At 51.7% G+C, this 10,000-nt stretch overlaps 1 pseudogene; it reads right to left on the reverse strand.

The window, feature by feature from the left end:
• Positions 1 to 5,729: 5,729 nt before the first annotated feature.
• Positions 5,730 to 10,000, reverse strand: part of LOC128717293 (large subunit ribosomal RNA) — an 8,752-nt pseudogene continuing 4,481 nt past the window's right edge.

The raw sequence follows: 10,000 nt of genomic DNA on the forward strand, positions 1-10,000 counted from the left end.
CCGGGTATGGTGTTCGTACAACCATCAGTAAACATGCGAACCAACGACGATCGAAGGAATGAATTCCGATCTCAGCATCGTTGGCTATGATCGGACAATTTACGGGCTTGCAATCCTCTACTTTCCAAGACCACAGTAGCGGTCTTCAACGTGCGTTCAACTTTCCAACACTTGTGAGCTATTCCAATCTATGCGTCCAACTGGTGAACATATGTTGTGAGGCGAGCTCCACTGTACTTACCACCGGGTATGGTGTTCGTACAACCATCAGTAAACATGTGAACCAACGACGATCGAAGGAATAAATTCCGTTCTCAGCATCGTTGGCTATAATCGGGCAATTTACGGGCTTGCAATCCTCTCCTTTCCATGACTACCGGAGCAGTCTGGAATGTGTGTTTCCAGCAATCCAACACTATGTGAGCTATTCCAATCTATGCGTCCAACTGGTGAACATTATGTTGTGAAGGCGAGCTCCACTGTACTTACCACCGGGTATGGTGTTCGTACAACCATCAGTACACATGTGAACCAACGACGATCGAAGGAATAAATTCCGTTCTCAGCATCGTTGGCTATGATCGGGCAATTTACGGGCTTGCAATCCTCCTATGCACCTGGCAATGTATGGTAGTGTTTCCTGCTGCTTTCCTGATTTGGATGTGTACCATGGCCTTTATCAGGCACTCTCTACTAGCTCCGGAATCGAACCCTGATTCCCGCTTCCCGTCACAACCATGGTAGTCCTCTACACTACCATCAATAGTTGATGGGGCACAGTCAAGTGAAGATCGGTACCAGACTTCAACTCAATCGGCCGATTGGTTTAACTAATAGTGCACCGGTCCTACCACCTTCAGAAGCAGCATTCCCGGCCTGTTGCATGTATTAGCTCTGGTTTTCATCAATCTTCCCCTGCTGTGTTATACTGAGCTTATGCGGTTTCTCGATTGTCGTGCAAAGTGTGTTATCACACATACCCAATATGCTCAACTCTCATGTTCGTTTGACGCACCCAAACTTTATTAGTGATGCACCACACAACAGGTTTTAATATACGCGATCGTGTGTGTTTCAGTGTGAACTTGGTGCGCCAAGTCCATTTGTGATGCATCACTTAGCTAACCATCTTTCGGGACTGTTTAGGGTATGTGCTCCTCACATCTATGCTTACTCGTACACATTCTCTGTCAATAGGTTTAAGATCGGGCATTCTACCATATCATTGCCTTAATGCTTTCAAATCAAGGCTACCAGGGTAGCCTAATTGCGTTCGAAACTCAACTTGTGAGCTGTCGGCCCTAGAAGTTTTTTAGGCTGCTAGGACCTCTCTCTATATTTTGCCTTTGGACTTCTCGAAGCTCAACTTGTGAGCAGTTCCATGCACCACTACCCGTATCTCTTAGCTTAGTTCTAGCCATGTGCGTTCAAAGCTCAACGTTAAGCTGTGTCCTGCACCACAATCGTTATATAATAGGCTATTCTCTAAGCTTTTTTGCGGTTCAATGCTCAACGTTAAGCTATCCCTTCGCTTAGAACCTCGCTCTACATTTTGCCTTTGGACTTCTCGAAGCTCAACTTGTGAGCAGTTCCATGCACCACTATAGGTATCTCTTAGCTTAGTTCTAGCCATGTGCGTTCAAAGCTCAACGTTAAGCGGCCTCATGCACCACAACCCTTGTATCTTAAGCTTATCTCTAAGCTTTTTTGCGTTCAATGCTCAACGTTAAGCTATCCCTTCGCTTAGACCTCGCTCTACATTTTGCCTTTGGACTTCTCGAAGCTCAACTTGTGAGCAGTTCCATGCACCACTATAGGTATCTCTTAGCTTAGTTCTAGCCATGTGCGTTCAAAGCTCAACGTTAAGCGGCCTCATGCACCACAACCCTTGTATCTTAAGCTTATCTCTAAGCTTTTTTGCGGTTCAATGCTCAACGTTAAGCTATCCCTTCGCTTAGAACCTCGCTCTATATTCAACTTTCAGATACCTCAAAGCTCAACTTATGTGGTCTGCTATTGCTCTTGAACGGGTACAATATCTGACAGAGGGGGGTTTTTGGCCCAAATTATGCATTATTAGTTTAACCTCCGTCGCAGAACCACATTTGACCAGGTCGAGAAAAAAATTTTTTCGTGACGACCTGGTCCCCCATAGTAGGGAATGAACATGACATCTTAACCATATTTGACCATTTTCAAATTTTCTCGTCGCGGAATCATGACTTTGCTAGTAAAATTTGTTCCGGGTAGGGACCTCCCATACAAAATTTTCATCGCTCCAAAAGTGATTTCGTTTCACTTTTCAACATTTACAAGGTCCATAAATCATGTTTTGAGACGATATGGAAAAAAAATTTTTTGCCCGTCTCGACCAACTCGACCGATGGTGACCACAGCAGGGTGCTCCATACAAATTTTCCTTATGTGGAATTTTCAGTGTAAAATAAGGTTTCTCCCTATCGATCGCGGGTTTCACTTTTCATCATTTGCTAGGTCTAACTATGATGTTTTGAGTGGTCCCAGCAAAAATTTTTTCTCTTGGCCAGTCGACCCTTTCGTCCATGTCGGTGTGTTCTGCAGTAGGGTGCTCCATACAAATTTCCTTATGTGGAATTTTTCAGTGTAAAATAAGGTTTCTCCAATCGATCGCGGGTTCACTTTTCATCATTTGCTAGGGTCTAACTATGATGTTTTGAGTGGTCCCGCAAAAATTTTTTCTTGGACCGGGCCTTCCTTCCCGGCCCTGTCGGTGTGTTCTGCAGTAGGGTGCTCCATACAAATTTTCCTTATGTGGAATTTTTCAGTGTAAAATAAGGTTTCTCCAATCGATCGCGGGTTTCACTTTTCATCATTTGCTAGGTCTAACTATGATGTTTTGAGTGGTCCCGCAAAAAATTTTTTTCTTGGACCGGGCCTTCCTTCCCGGCCCTGTCGGTGTGCTCTGCAGTAGGGTGCTCCATACAAATTTTCCTTATGTGGAATTTTTCAGTGTAAAATAAGGTTTCTCCAATCGATCGCGGGTTTCACTTTTCATCATTTGCTAGGTCTAACTATGATGTTTTGAGTGGTCCCGCAAAAATTTTTTCTTGGACCGGGCCTTCCTTCCCGGCCCTGTCGGTGTGCTCTGCAGTAGGGTGCTCCATACAAATTTTCCTTATGTGGAATTTTTCAGTGTAAAATAAGGTTTCTCCAATCGATCGCGGGTTTCACTTTTCATCATTTGCTAGGTCTAACTATGATGTTTTGAGTGGTCCCGCAAAAATTTTTTCTTGGACCGGGCCTTCCTTCCCGGCCCTGTCGGTGTGCTCTGCAGTAGGGTGCTCCATACAAATTTTCCTTATGTGGAATTTTTCAGTGTAAAATAAGGTTTCTCCAATCGATCGCGGGTTTCACTTTTCATCATTTGCTAGGTCTAACTATGATGTTTTGAGTGGTCCCGCAAAAATTTTTTCTTGGACCGGGCCTTCCTTCCCGGCCCTGTCGGTGTGCTCTGCAGTAGGGTGCTCCATACAAATTTTCCTTATGTGGAATTTTTCAGTGTAAAATAAGGTTTCTCCAATCGATCGCGGGTTTCACTTTTCATCATTTGCTAGGTCTAACTATGATGTTTTGAGTGGTCCCGCAAAAATTTTTTCTTGGACCGGGCCTTCCTTCCCGGCCCTGTCGGTGTGCTCTGCAGTAGGGTGCTCCATACAAATTTTCCTTATGTGGAATTTTTCAGTGTAAAATAAGGTTTCTCCAATCGATCGCGGGTTTCACTTTTCATCATTTGCTAGGTCTAACTATGATGTTTTGAGTGGTCCCGCAAAAATTTTTTCTCTTAGCCAGTCGACCCTTTCGTCCATGTCGGTGTGTTCTGCAGTAGGGTGCTCCAACCAAGTTTTCCTAATGAAAGTTTTTCGTGGTTTCGTGTTAGTTAAAAACTCCGGAACTTGGCTTATTTTCACCATAATTTCCACATATGGTGACCAACTCAATAAACGTTTTGTGCGTATCCTATGGACATTTTTTCGCGTTCAACTTGGTGAACTAGGGTTGTATTCCCGAAGGGTAAAAAAATCTGGACTTAGCCAAATTTTGAATTCTCCAACCAATCTTGGCCTGTTAGAGTATCTTGGTTGGGTTGCTATGGGCTGCTACGGCCTACTTGATAGGCAATGTTTCAACTCTTGGAAGCTTTCGTGGTTGCTAAGCACAGTTCGTGGCCTTCTTGGTAGAAATGGCTTATCGTGGCCATGGACTTAGCAAAATTTTGAATTCTCCAACCAATCTTGGCCTGTTAGAGTATCTTGGTTGGGTTGCTATGGGCTGGTACGGCCTACTTGATAGGCAATGTTTCAACTCTTGGAAGCTTTCGTGGTTGCTAAGCACTGTTCGTGGCCTTCTTGATAGAAATGGCTTATGGTGGCCATGGACTTAGCAAAATTTTGAATTCTCCAACCAATCTTGGCCTGTTAGAGTATCTTGGTTGGGTTGCTATGGGCTGCTACGGCCTACTTGATAGGCAATGTTTCAACTCTTGGAAGCTTTCGTGGTTGCTAAGCACAGTTCGTGGCCTTCTTGGTAGAAATGGCTTATCGTGGCCATGGACTTAGCAAAATTTTGAATTCTCCAACCAATCTTGGCCTGTTAGAGTATCTTGGTTGGGTTGCTATGGGCTGGTACGGCCTACTTGATAGGCAATGTTTCAACTCTTGGAAGCTTTCGTGGTTGCTAAGCACAGTTCGTGGCCTTCTTGGTAGAAATGGCTTATCGTGGCCATGGACTTAGCAAAATTTTGAATTCTCCAACCAATCTTGGCCTGTTAGAGTATCTTGGTTGGGTTGCTATGGGCTGGTACGGCCTACTTGATAGGCAATGTTTCAACTCTTGGAAGCTTTCGTGGTTGCTAAGCACTGTTCGTGGCCTTCTTGATAGAAATGGCTTATGGTGGCCATGGACTTAGCAAAATTTTGAATTCTCCAACCAATCTTGGCCTGTTAGAGTATCTTGGTTGGGTTGCTATGGGCTGCTACGGCCTACTTGATAGGCAATGTTTCAACTCTTGGAAGCTTTCGTGGTTGCTAAGCACAGTTCGTGGCCTTCTTGGTAGAAATGGCTTATCGTGGCCATGGACTTAGCAAAATTTTGAATTCTCCAACCAATCTTGGCCTGTTAGAGTATCTTGGTTGGGTTGCTATGGGCTGGTACGGCCTACTTGATAGGCAATGTTTCAACTCTTGGAAGCTTTCGTGGTTGCTAAGCACTGTCCATGGCCTTCTTGATAGAAATGGCTTATGGTGGCCATGGACTTAGCAACATTTTGAAGTCTCCAACCAATCTTGGCCTGTTAGATTATCTTGGTTGGTTTGCTATGGGCTGGTACGGCCTACTTGATAGGCAATGTTTCAACTCTTGGAAGCTTTCGTGGTTGCTTAGGATAAGAATCCCGACGAGAAAGGTTTCCCGGACTTATAAAAATAACCGATTAGCCCCAAGGACACATCTTCCTTGAAAGGCTAATCATGCACCACACACCACACCACCCATAGGCTTGCAAGCAGCACTCTTGTCGAGTGCAGCAAGCCTATGCTCACATCAACTACCGTACACGTACCACCATAGGCTTGCAAGCAGCACTCTTGTCGAGTGCAGCAAGCCTATGCTCATCAACTACCATACGTACCACCACAGCCTTGCAAGCAGCACTCTTGTCGAGTGCAGCAAGCCTATACTCCACGAACTAACCACTTCACCACCAAGCATGGGTCGCCTGAGAGGATCGATGCGAACGCATCTCTACAACTCGCAGCTCCCAGCCTGTAGTCCCGTCGTTTGCGGGCGGTCGAAGGTGTCGAAACTAGTTGTATCCACGGTCGACGGGCGCACAGCCACCAGGGTTCCCTGTGATAAGGTACTTCCACGTGCAGCGTACACCCGCCCGTTGCGGCTCAGTCTAGTGCTATAGCGGGGATGAGACGGCAGTGTGCACGGGGCAGCACCGACGGATCTCAGAGGGTTGTTAAGCCCGCTAGCTTCCGATCACCTAATGGGTTTATGATGCGCTATCAGCTCGGATTGGATACGACCTTAGAGGCGTTCAGGCATAATCCAGCGGACGTAGCGTCATACCAAAGTCCGGTCGAACTAGTATTGAGCCAGTGGTCCGTACCTGTGGTTCCTCTCGTACTGCACAGGAATTCCGTTAAGATAGCAGCATACAGCACACACCAGTAGGGTAAAACTAACCTGTCTCACGACGGTCTAAACCCAGCTCACGTTCCCTTGAAAGGGTGAACAATCCTACGCTTGGTGAATTTTGCTTCACAATGATAGGAAGAGCCGACATCGAAGGATCAATAAGCCACGTCGCTATGAACGCTTGGCGGCCACAAGCCAGTTATCCCTGTAGGCCCGGGGTAGCCAGCCTGGAGCACAACGAGGAGGTCGGCGTCAGCGGCAGCGAAAAACCAAGCCGGACGCTATTGAAATCGCCCCAGCTGAGGGACAAACCTGGACGGAGGTGTACCAGGCTGTCCGAACAGCTCCAGAAATGGAGAAACATGCTGAGGCCCTAGGCGTCGGGCGACGCACCACACGCTCCAGGCTTGTCATGGAGCTGAAGGAGAGCGCGGACGCTGCAGAAGTTCTGCAGTGCATCAAGCAGGTCTGCGCAAAGGCAGAACGGCCGGCCTCAGCTCGGCTGGTCACGCCTATGGTCGAAATCCGGTTGGACGCTGTCGACCCTTTAGCGAAGGAGACCGATGTGGCGATGGCGCTGACCAACCTGTGCCAATGCGAGGTGGAGGAGACATCGGTTCGCCTGCGACCTGCCTGGGACGGCACGAAAGTGGCGATAGCCCGCGTAACAGCCAGGGCTGCGGAGGGTCTGGTCGACAAGAGCGTCAAGATCAAATACACATCGTGTCTGATCCGGAAGGTGGCTCCTCTGCAGGCGCGTCAGCAACGGTGCTACAAGTGCCTCGAGATGGGGCACGTCCGAGCTGCGTGCAGGAGCGAAGTGGACCGCTCGACAAGCTGCATTCGCTGCGGGAAGCCGGATCACCAGGCGAAGAGCTGCACGGCGGAGGTGCGCTGCGTCGTGTGCAGCGGCCCGCACCCGGTCGGGCATCCGACGTGCCGGCGCTAAAAGTGCTGCAAGTGAACCTCGGGCGAAGCCGGGCAGCCCAAGACCTCATGCTGCAGACGGCTCGCGAGTTAGGGGCTCAGGTGGTGCTTGCCTGCGAACTATATCGACCACCTCGGGATGATCCGCGGTGGGCCATCGATGCGGAACAGAGCGTGGCGATAATAGCAACAGGGGCGTACCCTATTCAACGGCTTTGGGGGAGCGTCGTCCCGGGACTCGTGGTGGCCACCATAGCGGGAGTAACGTTCGCCAGCTGCTACGTGCCACCCAGCAGCGGCATCGAAGACTTCGAAAGCTTCCTCGGTGCGGTGGAGGTGTCGCTGGTCGGACACGCAACATCAGTCCTGGCCGGGGACTTCAACGCCTGGAACGAGGAGTGGGGGAGTGCGCGCACCACCCGGAAGGGGCAGGAGCTCCTGAGCGTGGTGGAGCAGCTGGCGCTGCATACGCTGAACCGCGGCAACGTGCCCACTTTCAAGGGCAACGGGGTTGCGCGGGAAAGCGTTGTTGACGTTTCCTTTGCCAGCCAAACTATTGCGCGACCGGACTCCTGGCGCGTGCTCGATCGCTTTTCCAGCAGCGACCATGCCTACGTCCAGTTCCAGGTGGGCGTCCCAGGACAACGCCCCAAGCGACGAGGCCAGCAGCAGCAGCGAAGTCGAGACGGGACAGCCAGACACGCCGGGACCCGGTGGAAGACGACGCAATTCGATAACAAGTGCTTCGACATCGCCCTCACATGCGGCCACTTTGAGCAGGTCGCAACTCCGGAGGGGCTGATCGGCGGACTGACCCAGGCGTGCGATGAGATCATGGAGAGAGTACACGGGGCTACTTTCCATCGCAAGCCCCAGGTGTACTGGTGGTCTCCAGAGATTGAGCGCCTGAGGGAGGAATGCGGAGCAGCGGAGGCCGCCCATCGCAGGGCCCAACCTCCGGAACGTGCGGTGACGTCGGCCAGGCTGCAGAACTGTCGACGATTGCTGCAGGCCGCCATTCACAGCAGTAAGGAAGACAGTATGCAAGAGCTGATCGATGGGGTCGAAGCCGAGGTGTTCGGACTCGGTTACAAGGTTGTTCGAGCAAAACTACGTAACAGGGCACCACCGGAAACGGACCGAGCCGTACTAGGTCCGATCGTCGAAGCCTTGTTCCCGGACCATCCGGCATTTGAGTGGCCGGACATCGACGCGTGCAGTGAGGCTCTGAGACCGGTCACGAGCTCGGAAATTCTTTCGCTGGCCGAGCGGATGGCCACCTCCAAGGCGCCAGGGCTGGACGGCATCCCGAATGCCGCAGTGAAGGCGGCAATGCGGAAGCACCCGGAGGTCTTCGCCAAGGTGTACAATCAGCTGCTCGAGCGAGGGGAGTTTCCTGCGGCATGGAAGGAGGCACGCCTTGTGTTGGTCACGAAGCCAGGTAAGCCGCCGGGCGATCCGTCGTCGCACCGTCCGCTGCTAATGCTGGGAGCAGTCGCCAAGGGGTTCGAACGGCTGATCTTAGATCGGCTGAACGACCACTTGGAGGACAGCGATGCTCCTCGCCTGTCAGCAAGGCAGTACGGGTTCCGGCGCGGTCGCTCCACGCTTCAGGCCATCGAGCGGGTGATAGAGCGAGGACAACACGCGAGGACGTTTCACCGCACCAACCAGCGGGATCCTCGATGTCTGGTGGTGGCAGCACTGGACGTCAGGAATGCCTTTAATTCTGCCAGCTGGAAGGCGATCGCGGTTGCCCTGCAGAAGCTGATGGTCCCTGCAGCCCTCCAGAAAATATTGCGCAGCTACTTTTCTGAGAGGAGGCTGGTGTACGAGACCAGCGAGGGGCCAGTGCGTCGTACGGTCACGGCGGGCGTTCCACAGGGCTCAATCCTGGGCCCGACCCTGTGGAACGCGATGTACGACGGCGTGCTTCGGCTGGTGCTGCCTGAGGGCGCCGAAGTGATCGGCTTTGCGGATGACGTCGTGGTGCTGGCGAGCGGGACGACGCCGGAGGCAGCGACGGGACTGGCGGAGACGGCGGTAGCAATGATCAGCTCGTGGATGGCGCAACACCACCTGGAGCTTGCTCCGGCCAAGACCGAGCTGGTCATTGTGTCTACGATGAGACGAGACAACACCCGAGTCCCGGTGAGTATCAATGGCGTAGAGAAACTGCCGACCCGCACCTTGAAATATTTAGGAGTTGTCATCGAGGACCACCTGTCGTGGAGGCCACACGTAGAGCAGGCCACGACGAAAGCGCTCCGTGTGGCGCAGGGGATTTCCCGGCTGCTCCGAAATCATGGTGGGCCAAAGAGTGCGAAGCGGCGGCTGCTTGCATCGGTGGTGGACTCCACCCTCCGTTACGCCGCGCCGATTTGGCACGAGGCAGTCCGACTCCGGGAGTGTTGCAGACAGCTGAACCGCGTGCAAGGACTGTACGCACGGCCAGTAGCTCGCACCTTCATTACAGTGCGCCATGAGGTGGCAACGGTCCTTGCCAGCGTCATCCCCATCGTGCTGCAGGTGACGGAAGACGCTCGTTGCTACCAGCGGCATCGGACGACGGGAGCAAGTCTACGCGAACTGCGCATCGAGGAGCGGACGAGGACAATTGACGAGTGGCAGCGTCAGTGGGACCAGCTAGAATCGGAAAGCCGCTACACCCGATGGGCGCACCGGACCATCCCAGACTTGGCGGCATGGAAGAACCGGCAACACGGGGAGATGACATTCCACCTCGCTCAGATCCTCTCCGGCCATGGGTTTTTCCATGAGTACTTGTGCGTGAAACATCTTGCACCATCCGCCGACTGTACCAGGTGCCCGGGAGTCCTGGAGACGGCCGAGCATGTATTCTTCGACTGTCCGAGGTTCGCGGACGTCCGGC

The sequence above is a fragment of the Anopheles marshallii genome, assembly GCF_943734725.1.
Source record: "Anopheles marshallii chromosome X unlocalized genomic scaffold, idAnoMarsDA_429_01 X_unloc_265, whole genome shotgun sequence".
Lineage (NCBI taxonomy): Eukaryota > Metazoa > Arthropoda > Insecta > Diptera > Culicidae > Anopheles > Anopheles marshallii.